The sequence below is a fragment of the Oncorhynchus keta genome, chromosome 26 (assembly GCF_023373465.1).
Source record: "Oncorhynchus keta strain PuntledgeMale-10-30-2019 chromosome 26, Oket_V2, whole genome shotgun sequence".
NCBI classification, from domain to species: Eukaryota; Metazoa; Chordata; class Actinopteri; order Salmoniformes; family Salmonidae; genus Oncorhynchus; species Oncorhynchus keta.
This window is the reverse complement of record NC_068446.1, coordinates 40,342,448-40,354,279: the sequence shown is the minus strand read 5'-3', so window position 1 is coordinate 40,354,279 and position 11,832 is coordinate 40,342,448. Positions and strand designations below refer to the sequence as shown.

Genomic DNA, 11,832 nt, shown 5'->3' with positions numbered 1-11,832 from the left:
ACCATCCTAGGTGACATTATCTGACTCCCATTCCCCGAGAGCACTACCTGCCCTGAGGGGGAACGGTGGGAGGGAGGACAGTAGGAAGGAACGAGAGAGAGGGCTTCTTATTTTTCTTCCTTCCCGAGGCGTTAAGGTGCCTGGTTGGAGCAGCACTGTGTCTGTTTCCATGCAGAGTTTCAGCTGTCGCTAGGATCCCATTTATCACCCTTCTGCAGATCGCCCTCACAGGGGTGGCTAATGACACACCGCTCTTCACTGCTGCTCAATTTACGCTTTGTGTCTGTCTGCATTTGTATAGTGTTTTTCTGTGTGTGTGTGTGTGTGTGTGTGTGTCTGCATTTGTATAGTGTTTTTCTGTGTGTGTGTGTGTGTGCATTTGTATAGTGTTTTTCTGTGTGTGTCTGCATTTGTATAGTGTTTTTCTGTGTGTGTCTGCATTTGTATGGTGTTTTTCTGTGTGTGTGGATAGTGGGAAAGTGGTGGAGTAACTAGCTAGGCCTCCAGGCAGTCACCACACAGTCCAGTACATAGTTCTAAAGACCTGGAGGTCGGTCACCACACAGTCCAGTACATAGTTCTAAAGACCTGGAGGTCGGTCACCACACAGTCCAGTACATAGTTCTAAAGACCTGGAGGTCGGTCACCACACAGTCCAGTACATAGTTCTAAAGACCTGGAGGTCGGTCACCACACAGTCCAGTACATAGTTCTAAAGACCTGGAGGTCGGTCACCACACAGTCCAGTACATGGTTCTAAAGACCTGGAGGTCGGTCACCACACAGTCCAGTACATGGTTCTAAAGACCAGGAGGTCGGTCACCACACAGTCCAGTACATGGTTCTAAAGACCAGGAGGTCGGTCACCACACAGTCCAGTACATGGTTCTAAAGACCAGGAGGTCGGTCACCACACAGTCCAGTACATGGTTCTAGAGACCAGGAGGTCGGTCACCACACAGTCCAGTACATGGTTCTAAAGACCAGGAGGTCGGTCACCACACAGTCCAGTACATAGTTCTAAAGACCTGGAGGTCGGTCACCACACAGTCCAGTACATGGTTCTAAAGACCAGGAGGTCGGTCACCACACAGTCCAGTACATGGTTCTAGAGACCCGGAGGTCGGTCACCACACAGTCCAGTACATGGTTCTAAAGACCCGGAGGTCGGTCACCACACAGTCCAGTACATAGTTCTAGAGACCTGGAGGTCGGTCACCACACAGTCCAGTACATGGTTCTAGAGACCTGGAGGTCGGTCACCACACAGTCCAGTACATGGTTCTAGAGACCTGGAGGTCGGTCACCACACAGTCCAGTACATGGTTCTAGAGACCTGGAGGTCGGTCACCACACAGTCCAGTACATGGTTCTAAAGTTGAGGTAGCCGTTTGACATGGCCTCCTGAAATGGAACTCTATTCTCGGTGTGAGAGGAGCGATGGCGAGAAAAGCACAGCAGGGTTTTAAAACAGCCAGCACTGGAGCATTCCGTGACCCCCGCTGAACTCCGGGCTCCAGCAAAGCAGGAGACATTAAAGGGGCTGTCTGGACAAAACCAAAAGGAAAGGTCAGTGAATGCCCTCTCAGCCCCTGTGCTCACTCACTGGCACCTAACTTCCCCTTTAAAAAGAACATAGAGACTGAGGGAGAAATAAAGAGAGGGAGGGGTGAAGAGAGAGGGAGAGAGAGAGAGAGAGCAGGTTCTCATTTCCTTTTGTCTCTGTGCCCTGCAAATTGATCCTTTGGCTCAAAGTGAAATAGCTTAACTGCAGTATAAACAGACTGCCGCTGTTGCTCATAAGGACTAGCATTAGAGGAAATTGGCTGGTATTGGTAGCCCGACTGAGAAGGAGAGAAGGCATGGGAAGGAGAGCAGTGTTTTAAAGCCCACGCACTCACTGCAGCCGGCGCGCTTGCATGACCAATACCAGAGGACATCAGCTCCAGAGCCGACGGCCATTTCTCACAGAGCAGTCGCTGATTACTCTGGTGTGTGACTGTGTGTGTGTGTGTTTGAGCCTTCTGAGCAAGTTATCCAGGAAGCGTCAGAGAAATTGGGATGAGATGGCACCAGGGAAGCGTGCGACTTTGAAAGCCCGGCGTGCTGGGAACACGAGCCCCGACCGGATTCATTAATCAAAACAGGACGTGGTGGGGGGGGGGGTTCAGGCTGTTGAACACTGAGCTTTTTAAGGTTCTTGGGTTACTCTGAGTACCACAATGGAGGGGGCCCCAGTGTGTGCTTCTACGGTCAATTTTATGCAAGTTGACCCGGCCGATCTTGTCACACCATGTGAAGACTACTTCTGTCCTAAGGGTCTTGGTTGTTATGGCGATCATAAATGGTACGGAACAGCTTCCTCCAATGCCAAATAAACACGCAAAGGATATGGTCTGTGGTGCTTTAGAACACCACCTGGGTCCTCCACCTGGTCCACCACCTGGGTCCACCACCTGGGTCCACCACCTGGGTCCACCACCTGGTCCACCACCTGGTCCACCACCTGGGTCCTCCACCTGGTCCACCACCTGGGTCCACCACCTGGGTCCTCTCCTTCTCTCCGTCCATCCCCCCCTTCTTGTCCTCTCCTTCTCTCCGTCCATCCCCCTTCTTGTCCTCTCCTTCTCTCCGTCCAACCCCCCCTTCTTGTCCTCTCCTTCTCTCCGTCCAACCCCCCCTTCTTGTCCTCTCTTTCTCTCCGTCCATTCCCCCCTTCTTGTCCTCTCCTTCTCTCCGTCGACCCCCCCCTTCTTGTCCTCTCCTTCTCTCCGTCCATCCCCCCCTTCTTGTCCTCTCTTTCTCTCCGTCCATCCCCCCTTCTTGTCCTCTCCTTCTCTCCGTCCATTCCCCCCTTCTTGTCCTCTCCTTTCTCTCCGTCCATGTCCTCCCCGTCCAACCCCCCTCTTGTCCTCTCCTTCTCTCCGTCCAACCCCCCCTTCTTGTCCTCTCCTTCTCTCCGTCCATTCCCCCTTCTTGTCCTCTCCTTCTCTCCGTCCAACCCCCCCTTCTTGTCCTCTCCTTCTCTCCGTCCATTCCCCCCTTCTTGTCCTCTCCTTCTCTCCGTCCAACCCCCCCTTCTTGTCCTCTCCTCTCCGTCCATCCAACCCCTTCTTGTCCTCTCCTCTCCGTCCATCCCCCCCTTCTTGTCCTCTCCTTCTCTCCGTCCATCCCCCTTCTTGTCCTCTCCTTCTCTCCGTCCATCCCCCTTCTTGTCCTCTCCTCTCTCTCTTCCCCCTTCCATGTCCCCCTTCTTCCGTCCTCTCCTTCTCTCCCGTCCATTCCCCCTTCTTGTCCTCTCCTTCTCTCCGTCCATCCCCCTTGTCCTTCTTCTCTCCGTCCATCTCTCCTTCTCTCTCGTCCATTCCCCCTTCTTGTCCCTCCTTCTCTCCGTCCATCCCCCTCTCTCCTCTCTCTCCGTCCATCCCCCCTTCTTGTCCTCTCCTTCTCTCCGTCCATCCCCCTTCTTGTCCTCTCCTTCTCTCCGTCCATCCCCCCTTCTCGTCCTCTCCTTCTCTCCGTCCATTCCCCCTTCTTGTCCTCTCCTTCTCTCCGTCCATCCCCCCTTCTTGTCCTCTCCTCTCCGTCCATCCTCCCTTCTCGTCCTCTCCCTCCATCCCTCCTTCTCGTTCTCTCCTTCTCTCCCTCCATCCCCCCTCTCGTTGAGGAGCCCCATATGCGTAAGGACACAGAGGAGAGGGGCTTTGTGAGTTTTAGGTGGGCACCCCAGATGCCTCTATCTGCTTACTGTATCTCTGTTACGTCTAGTGTTTTAATCAGGAAGTTACTGCAGGTCTCCTCTCTCTCTCTCTCTCTCTCTCTCTCTCTCTCTCTCTCTCTCTCTGTCTCTGTCTCTGTCTCTCTCTCTCTCTCTCTCTCTCTGTCTCTCTCTGTCTCTCTCTCTCTCTCTCTCTCTGTCTCTCTCTCTCTCTCTCTCTCTCTCTCTCTCTCTCTCTCTCTCTCTCTCTCTCTCTCTCTCTCTCTCTCTCTCGTCTGTCACTCAGTGGGGTGAAAGCGAGGGAGAGAGAGTTTGTCCTTTAAGCCTGATAGACAGCAGGGATTTGCATAGTGATTCTGTGTAGTCTGCTTGCCATCTCCATGGCAGCAGCACAGGGGAGGAAGGCTCGCTGGTCGTTTTAATGTCCTTTCTGGCAGTTGTCTGCTTCAGACCCTATTCTTGTCAGTGCCGGCTCATCCCAACAACTCATATTAGGGGGGAGCAGCTGAACTAAAGCATCCAGACTGTTGGTTCAATCAACTATTGGCTCTTGGGAAGCAGTGTTCCCATTTCCCCCCTCTGACACGTGCTGTAGAGCTCGTTGCGTGGTTAACGTTGAGTGACATCCCCCTGCTGATAACCGGGCCATCTCTGTGGATACAGCAGGTCACTAATGGTGATCTAGGGAGCGACGGCTCTGACTGCCTGGTATGGAACTGACAGACATACTGAGATGAGATGAGGCCCCCGTGGCCCTGTGCCACAGCCTCTGTCTGACCCTGGCAAATGCATGGACGAGAAGCTCCCCTTACAGCCACCGGACTCACTCTCTGTCCCTTGGGTAAATGGAGACACAGTAGATAACTGATTAGACAGGAGTGGCAGCGTTATGCATTCCCCAGCCGCCATCCTCATCACTGAGGACATTTTGTGCCGTAGCGACTTCGTAGTGGCTGTGTAGGTTTGGGAATGTGTAGAGGTTTGTTCGTGGTAAGACTGCTAAACACTGAAGTATAACCAAAGCCACATAATGTGGCTCCTCACGTTGGATAATATGATCCTCAGCTCATGACAGAGTCCTTTTGTGTTTTTTCGGAAGCTAATTCGTTTAATTGATTTAACGGCACGGCAAAAGTCCTTTAAGTGTTTTAAAAATGTTATTAAGTACTCGACTACCAGTCCATATACATTCCTGACTCCACTTTTGGCTTGCCACGTTTCCAAGATGGCCACCGCCTGGTTACCCTTTCAGAAAACATTTAGCAGTTTTAAGAAGGCGATGAGCGGTGTGGGTGGTGTGTAAGAGTTTTGGGTATGTGCCTGCCTCCCTGCCTGGCTGGCTGCTTTCTTCAAGGAGGGCAACCGCCCCTCCCTACAGGGACTTGCTGCAGAACAGGAAGTGCAAGCGAAGATGGAACCGATGCGGTCTATAAATAGCCTGGTGGTGGTGGCGTGTCCTCTCCTGGGAGGTGGCACAGGCAAAAGCGGCAGCACGTTTGCTTGATTTGAATATGCAGTTAACTTAAAACAGCTTTCGTCCTGTCGCCAGGGCCACAGGGGCCCTCTTCTGTTCCCCTGTCCTCCTCTTCCACCCCTGGGAGAGAGCTGTTACAGGAGACGGGGGAAGAGTTCAGTGCAGCTCAGGGCTCACCTTGAGAAAGGAGCCTTCTTATGGCTTTGGACTCAGTATAGAGTTGCCTGTCTACTGTGTGTAGTGGCTTCTCGCTGTACATGAGGAGAGCTGCCTGTCTACTGTGTGTAGTGGCTTCTCGCTGTACATGAGGAGAGCTGCCTGTCTACTGTGTGTAGTGGCTTCTCGCTGTACATGAGGAGAGCTGCCTGTCTACTGTGTGTAGTGGCTTCTCGCTGTGCATGAGGAGAGCTGCCTGTCTACTGTGTGTAGTGGCTTCTCGCTGTACATGAGGAGAGCTGCCTGTCTACTGTGTGTAGTGGCTTCTCGCTGTACATGAGAAGAGCGGTATCAGCCAGCCAGCGCCCTTCGGTGACCCTCCTAAAGGTAGATACAGTACACAAGGGAGTGTTTGGGGACTTTGTGCTCTGCAGAACTGAAAGGAAACGTTATCCTTTCAGAGGACAGATAAGTGTTGGGTAGTTCCTCTATCCGTGTGTGGGACCTAAAATCCCCCAAAGTCCCCACAAGGAGAGTGAAACAAGGAAAACGATCCTTCACGTTTCCCACGTCCCCATGAGGACAAAGGCCATTTTAAGAGAGAGAGAGAGAGAGACTTACAGCCAAGGAAGCGACTGTACTAGAGCATGATGGGTAGTCAGCTGTCCACAGCCCTCTCCTCCTCCCCTGTGGGCACTTCCCTTTCCCTACTCCTCTCTCACCGTTGTTACTCCCACACTAAAAAGTACATTTCTAATTGAATGTATTTAATCAGGCTAGATATCATTTGAACTGAAGTCCAAAGTTGTTGCACAACTACTTATGCAAGTTTTAGTGTGGGCAGTTCTAGCAGTCAAAGATAATCCAATGCTTTGCTTATTTGTTCTGTTTTTTTGGAGCATCGCTCTGGCTTTGTCCCTTCCAGATCTGCTCTGTAATATTTAGACCTTGGCTGTGATGTGTTTGGTCATCATATCTGTATGAAACACCGCAGGCCCAGTCCAGCATTGTGTAAACTCAAAACAACACCTCCGCCAGGGGAGAACAGTAAACACTAAACAACACCTCCACCAGGGGAGAACAGTAAACTCAAAACAACACCTCCACCAGGGGAGAACAGTAAACACTAAACAACACCTCCGCCAGGGGAGAACAGTAAACACTAAACAACACCTCCTCCAGGGGAGAACAGTAAACACTAAACAACACCTCCGCCAGGGGAGAACAGTAAACTCAAAACAACACCTCCACCAGGGGAGAACAGTAAACACTAAACAACACCTCCGCCAGGGGAGAACAGTAAACACTAAACAACACCTCCTCCAGGGGAGAACAGTAAACACTAAACAACACCTCCGCCAGGGGAGAACAGTAAACACTAAACAACACCTCCACCAGGGGAGAACAGTAAACACTAAACAACACCTCCACCAGGGGAGAACAGTAAACACTAAACAACACCTCCACCAGGGGAGAACAGTAAACACTAAACAACACCTCCACCAGGGGAGAACAGTAAACACTAAACAACACCTCCACCAGGGGAGAACAGTAAACACTAAACAACACCTCCGCCAGGGGAGAACAGTAAACACTAAACAACACCTCCACCAGGGGAGAACAGTAAACACTAAACAACACCTCCGCCAGGGGAGAACAGTAAACACTAAACAACACCTCCACCAGGGGAGAACAGTAAACACTAAACAACACCTCCACCAGGGGAGAACAGTAAACACTAAACAACACCTCCACCAGGGGAGAACAGTAAACACTAAACAACACCTCCACCAGGGGAGAACAGTAAACACTAAACAACACCTCCGCCAGGGGAGAACAGTAAACACTAAACAACACCTCCGCCAGGGGAGAACAGTAAACACTAAACAACACCTCCACCAGGGGAGAACAGTAAACACTAAACAACACCTCCACCAGGGGAGAACAGTAAACACTAAACAACACCTCCTCCAGGGGAGAACAGTAAACACTAAACAACACCTCCACCAGGGGAGAACAGTAAACACTAAACAACACCTCCGCCAGGGGAGAACAGTAAACACTAAACAACACCTCCACCAGGGGAGAACAGTAAACACTAAACAACACCTCCACCAGGGGAGAACAGTAAACACTAAACAACACCTCCTCCAGGGGAGAACAGTAAACACTAAACAACACCTCCACCAGGGGAGAACAGTAAACACTAAACAACACCTCCTCCAGGGGAGAACAGTAAACACTAAACAACACCTCCTCCAGGGGAGAACAGTAAACACTAAACAACACCTCCACCAGGGGAGAACAGTAAACACTAAACAACACCTCCACCAGGGGAGAACAGTAAACACTAAACAACACCTCCACCAGGGGAGAACAGTAAACACTAAACAACACCTCCACCAGGGGAGAACAGTAAACACTAAACAACACCTCCACCAGGGGAGAACAGTAAACACTAAACAACACCTCCACCAGGGGAGAACAGTAAACACTAAACAACACCTCCACCAGGGGAGAACAGTAAACACTAAACAACACCTCCACCAGGGGAGAACAGTAAACACTAAACAACACCTCCACCAGGGGAGAACAGTAAACACTAAACAACACCTCCACCAGGGGAGAACAGTAAACACTAAACAACACCTCCACCAGGGGAGAACAGTAAACACTAAACAACACCTCCACCAGGGGAGAACAGTAAACACTAAACAACACCTCCACCAGGGGAGAACAGTAAACACTAAACAACAACTCCACCAGGGGAGAACAGTAAACACTAAACAACACCTCCACCAGGGGAGAACAGTAAACACTAAACAACACCTCCACCAGGGGAGAACAGTAAACACTAAACAACACCTCCGCCAGGGGAGAACAGTAAACACTAAACAACACCTCCGCCAGGGGAGATCAGTAAACACTAAACAACACCTCCGCCAGGGGAGAACAGTAAACACTAAACAACACCTCCGCCAGGGGAGAACAGTAAACACTAAACAACACCTCCACCAGGGGAGAACAGTAAACACTAAACAACACCTCCACCAGGGGGAGAACAGTAAACACTAAACAACAACACTCCACCAGGGAGAACAGTAAACACTAAACAACACCTCCACCAGGGGGAGAACAGTAAACACTAAACAACACCTCCACCAGGGGAGAACAGTAAACTCAAAACAACACCTCCGCCAGGGGAGAACAGTAAACACTAAACAACACCTCCGCCAGGGGAGAACAGTAAACACTAAACAACACCTCCGCCAGGGGAGAACAGTAAACACTAAACAACACCTCCGCCAGGGGAGATCAGTAAACACTAAACAACACCTCCGCCAGGGGAGAACAGTAAACACTAAACAACACCTCCGCCAGGGGAGAACAGTAAACACTAAACAACACCTCCGCCAGGGGAGAACAGTAAACACTAAACAACACCTCCGCCAGGGGAGAACAGTAAACACTAAACAACACCTCCGCCAGGGGAGAACAGTAAACACTAAACAACACCTCCACCAGGGGAGAACAGTAAACACTAAACAACACCTCCACCAGGGGAGAACAGTAAACACTAAACAACACCTCCACCAGGGGAGAACAGTAAACACTAAACAACACCTCCACCAGGGGAGAACAGTAAACACTAAACAACACCTCCACCAGGGGAGAACAGTGGTTGTTGTGGTTAAATAATCCCATCAGGGCTTGCTAGCTGGGGCATTGTTTACTGGTCTCTCTATGCAGAGGTGTTGTTTACAGTGTTTACTGTTCTCCTCTGGCGGAGGTGTTGTTTACAGTGTTTACTGTTCTCCTCTGGCGGAGGTGTTGTTTACAGTGTTTACTAGTCTCTCCTGGTGGAGGTGTTGTTTACGGTGTTTACTGGTCCCCGCTGGAGGACGAGGTGTTTACTGTTGTCCCCTGGCAGAGGCGGTGTTTACAGTATTTACTGGTCTCTCCTGGCGGAGGTGTTGCATACTGTTCTCCCCTGGAGGATGTGTTGCTTACTGTTTTCCCCTGGCGGAGGTGTTGCATACTGTTTTCCCCTGGCGGAGGTGTTGCATACTGTTCTCTCCTGGCGGAGGTGTTGCATACTGTTCTCCCCTGGAGGATGTGTTGCTTACTGTTTTCCCCTGGCGGAGGTGTTGCATACTGTTCTCCCCTGGCGGAGGTGTTGCTTACTGTTTTCCCCTGGCGGAGGTGTTGCATACTGTTTTCCCCTGGCGGAGGTGTTGCATACTGTTTTCCCCTGGCGGAGGTGTTGCATACTGTTCTCTCCTGGCGGAGGTGTTGCATACTGTTCTCTCCTGGCGGAGGTGTTGCATACTGTTCTCCCCTGGAGGATGTGTTGCTTAATGTTTTCCCCTGGCGGAGGTGTTGTTTACTGTGTTTACTGTTCTCCCCTGGCGGAGGTGTTGTTTACAGTGTTTACTGGTCTCTCGTGGCGGAGGTGTTGTTTACAGTGTTTACTGGTCTCTCGTGGCGGAGGTGTTGTTTAGTGTTTACTGGTCTCCGGGAGGAGGTGTTGTTTACTGTGTTTACTGTTCTCCCCTGGCGGAGGTGTTGTTTACTGTGTTTACTGTTCTCCCCTGGCGGAGGTGTTGTTTACAGTGTTTACTGGTCTCTCGTGGCGGAGGTGTTGTTTACAGTGTTTACTGGTCTCTCGTGGCGGAGGTGTTGTTTAGTGTTTACTGGTCTCTCCTGACAGAGGTTTTGTTTACAGTGTTTACTGGTCTCTCCTGGCAGAGGTGTTGTTTACAGTGTTTACTGGTCTCTCCTGGCGGAGGTGTTGTTTAGTGTTTACTGGTTTCTCCTGGAGGAGGTGTTGTTTACTGTTCTCCCCTGGCGGAGGTGTTGTTTACAGTGTTTACTGGTCTCTCGTGGCGGAGGTGTTGTTTAGTGTTTACTGGTCTCTCCTGACGGAGGTGTTGTTTACAGTGTTTACTGGTCTCTCGTGGCGGAGGTGTTGTTTACAGTGTTTACTGGTCTCTCTTGGAAGAGGTGTTGTTTACTGTTCTCCCCTGGCATAGATGTTTACAGTGGTTTTTGTTCTCTCCAGGCGGAGATGCAAACACTGTAAGGGGGAGAACAGTAGTTCTAACAGTAGTTAGCTATTTTTTAGGGCTCAGCAGTCAAATGAAAATACATGTTATTGGTCACATGCGCCGAATACAACGGGTGTGACCTTACAGTGAAATGCTTGCTTACGAGCCCCTAACCAACAATGCAGTTACAAAAATATGAATAATAATAATAAATCAAAGTTACAAGTCGTTAAAGAGCAGCAGTAAAATAACAATAGCGAGACTATAAACAGGGGGTACCAGAACAGTCAATGTGCGGGGGCACTGGTTAGTCGAGGTAATTGAGGTAATATGTACATGTAGGTAGAGTTATTAAATTGACTCTGCATAGATAATAAACCGAGAGTAGCAGCAGCGTAGAAGGGGGGCAGGCAATGGTCTGGGTAACCATTTGATTAGCTGTTCAGGAGTCTTATGGCTTGGGGGGGTAGAAGCTGTTTAGAAGCGTCTTGGACCTTGACCAGGCACTCCGGTATTGCTTGCTGTGCGGTACTGTAGCAGAGAGATCAGTCTATTACTGGGGTGGCTGGAGTCTTTGACAATTATAGGGATCAGCAGTCTGTCTCAGGCTTAGGGCTGAGCAGTCTGTCTCGGGCTTAGGGCTCAGCAGTCTGTCTCGGGCTTAGGGTTCAGCAGTCTGTCTCGGGCTTAGGGCTCAGCAGTCTGTCTCGGGCTTAGGGCTCAGCAGTCTGTCTCGGGCTTAGGGCTCAGCAGTCTGTCTCGAGCTTAGGGCTCAGCAGTCTGTCTCGGGCTTAGGGCTCAGCAGTCTGTCTCGGGCTTAGGGCTCAGCAGTCTGTCTCGGGCTTAGGGCTCAGCAGTCTGTCTCGGGCTTAGGGCTCAGCAGTCTGTCTCGGGCTTAGGGCTCAGCAGTCTGTCTCGGGCTTAGGGCTCAGCAGTCTGTCTCGGGCTTAGGGCTCAGCAGTCTGTCTCGGGCTTAGGGCTCAGCAGTCTGTCTCGGGCTTAGGGCTCAGCAGTCTGTCTCGGGCTTAGGGCTCAGCAGTCTGTCTCGGGCTTAGGGCTCAGCAGTCTGTCTCGGGCTTAGGGCTCAGCAGTCTGTCTCGGGCTTAGGGCTCAGCAGTCTGTCTCGGGCTTAGGGCTCAGCAGTCTGTCTCGGGCTTAGGGCTCAGCAGTCTGTCTCGGGCTTAGGGCTCAGCAGTCTGTCTCGGGCTTAGGGCTCAGCAGTCTGTCTCGGACTTAGGGCTCAGCAGTCTGTCTCGGGCTTAGGGCTCAGCAGTCTCTCTCGGGCTTAGGGCTCAGCAGTCTCTCTCGGGCTTAGGGCTCAGCAGTCTCTCTCGGGCTTAGGGCTCAGCAGTCTCTCGAGCTTAGGGCTCAGCAGTCTGTCTCGGGCTTAGGGCTCAGCAGTCTGTCTCGGGCTTAGGGCTCAGCAGTCTGTCTCG

General features: G+C 51.2%; 1 protein-coding gene and 1 long non-coding RNA gene across 5 annotated transcripts in view; both read left to right on the top strand.

Annotated features, from left to right (window-relative positions):
- The window catches only part of LOC127912102 (uncharacterized), a 3,240-nt gene extending 782 nt beyond the window's left edge, over nt 1-2,458 (top strand). Inside the window, exons 2-3 of the long non-coding RNA XR_008080763.1 lie at nt 1-902; nt 947-2,458. The exon at nt 1-902 is cut by the window's left edge and continues 389 nt beyond it. This is a non-coding gene — a long non-coding RNA (uncharacterized LOC127912102). The remainder of the gene's footprint in view (nt 903-946) is intronic.
- LOC118380719 (zinc finger protein 609-like) overlaps nt 1-11,832 on the top strand; it is a 231,931-nt gene that overhangs the window by 132,702 nt on the left and 87,397 nt on the right. The window contains exon 1 of one of the 4 annotated variants that reach the window (XM_052480850.1): nt 3,598-3,717. The exons of the other annotated variants lie outside the window; for them this stretch is intronic. The gene's annotated coding sequence lies outside the window, so the exon portion shown is untranslated. Of the gene's footprint in view, nt 1-3,597; nt 3,718-11,832 lie in introns of those variants that run through there. 4 annotated transcript variants of the gene reach the window in all.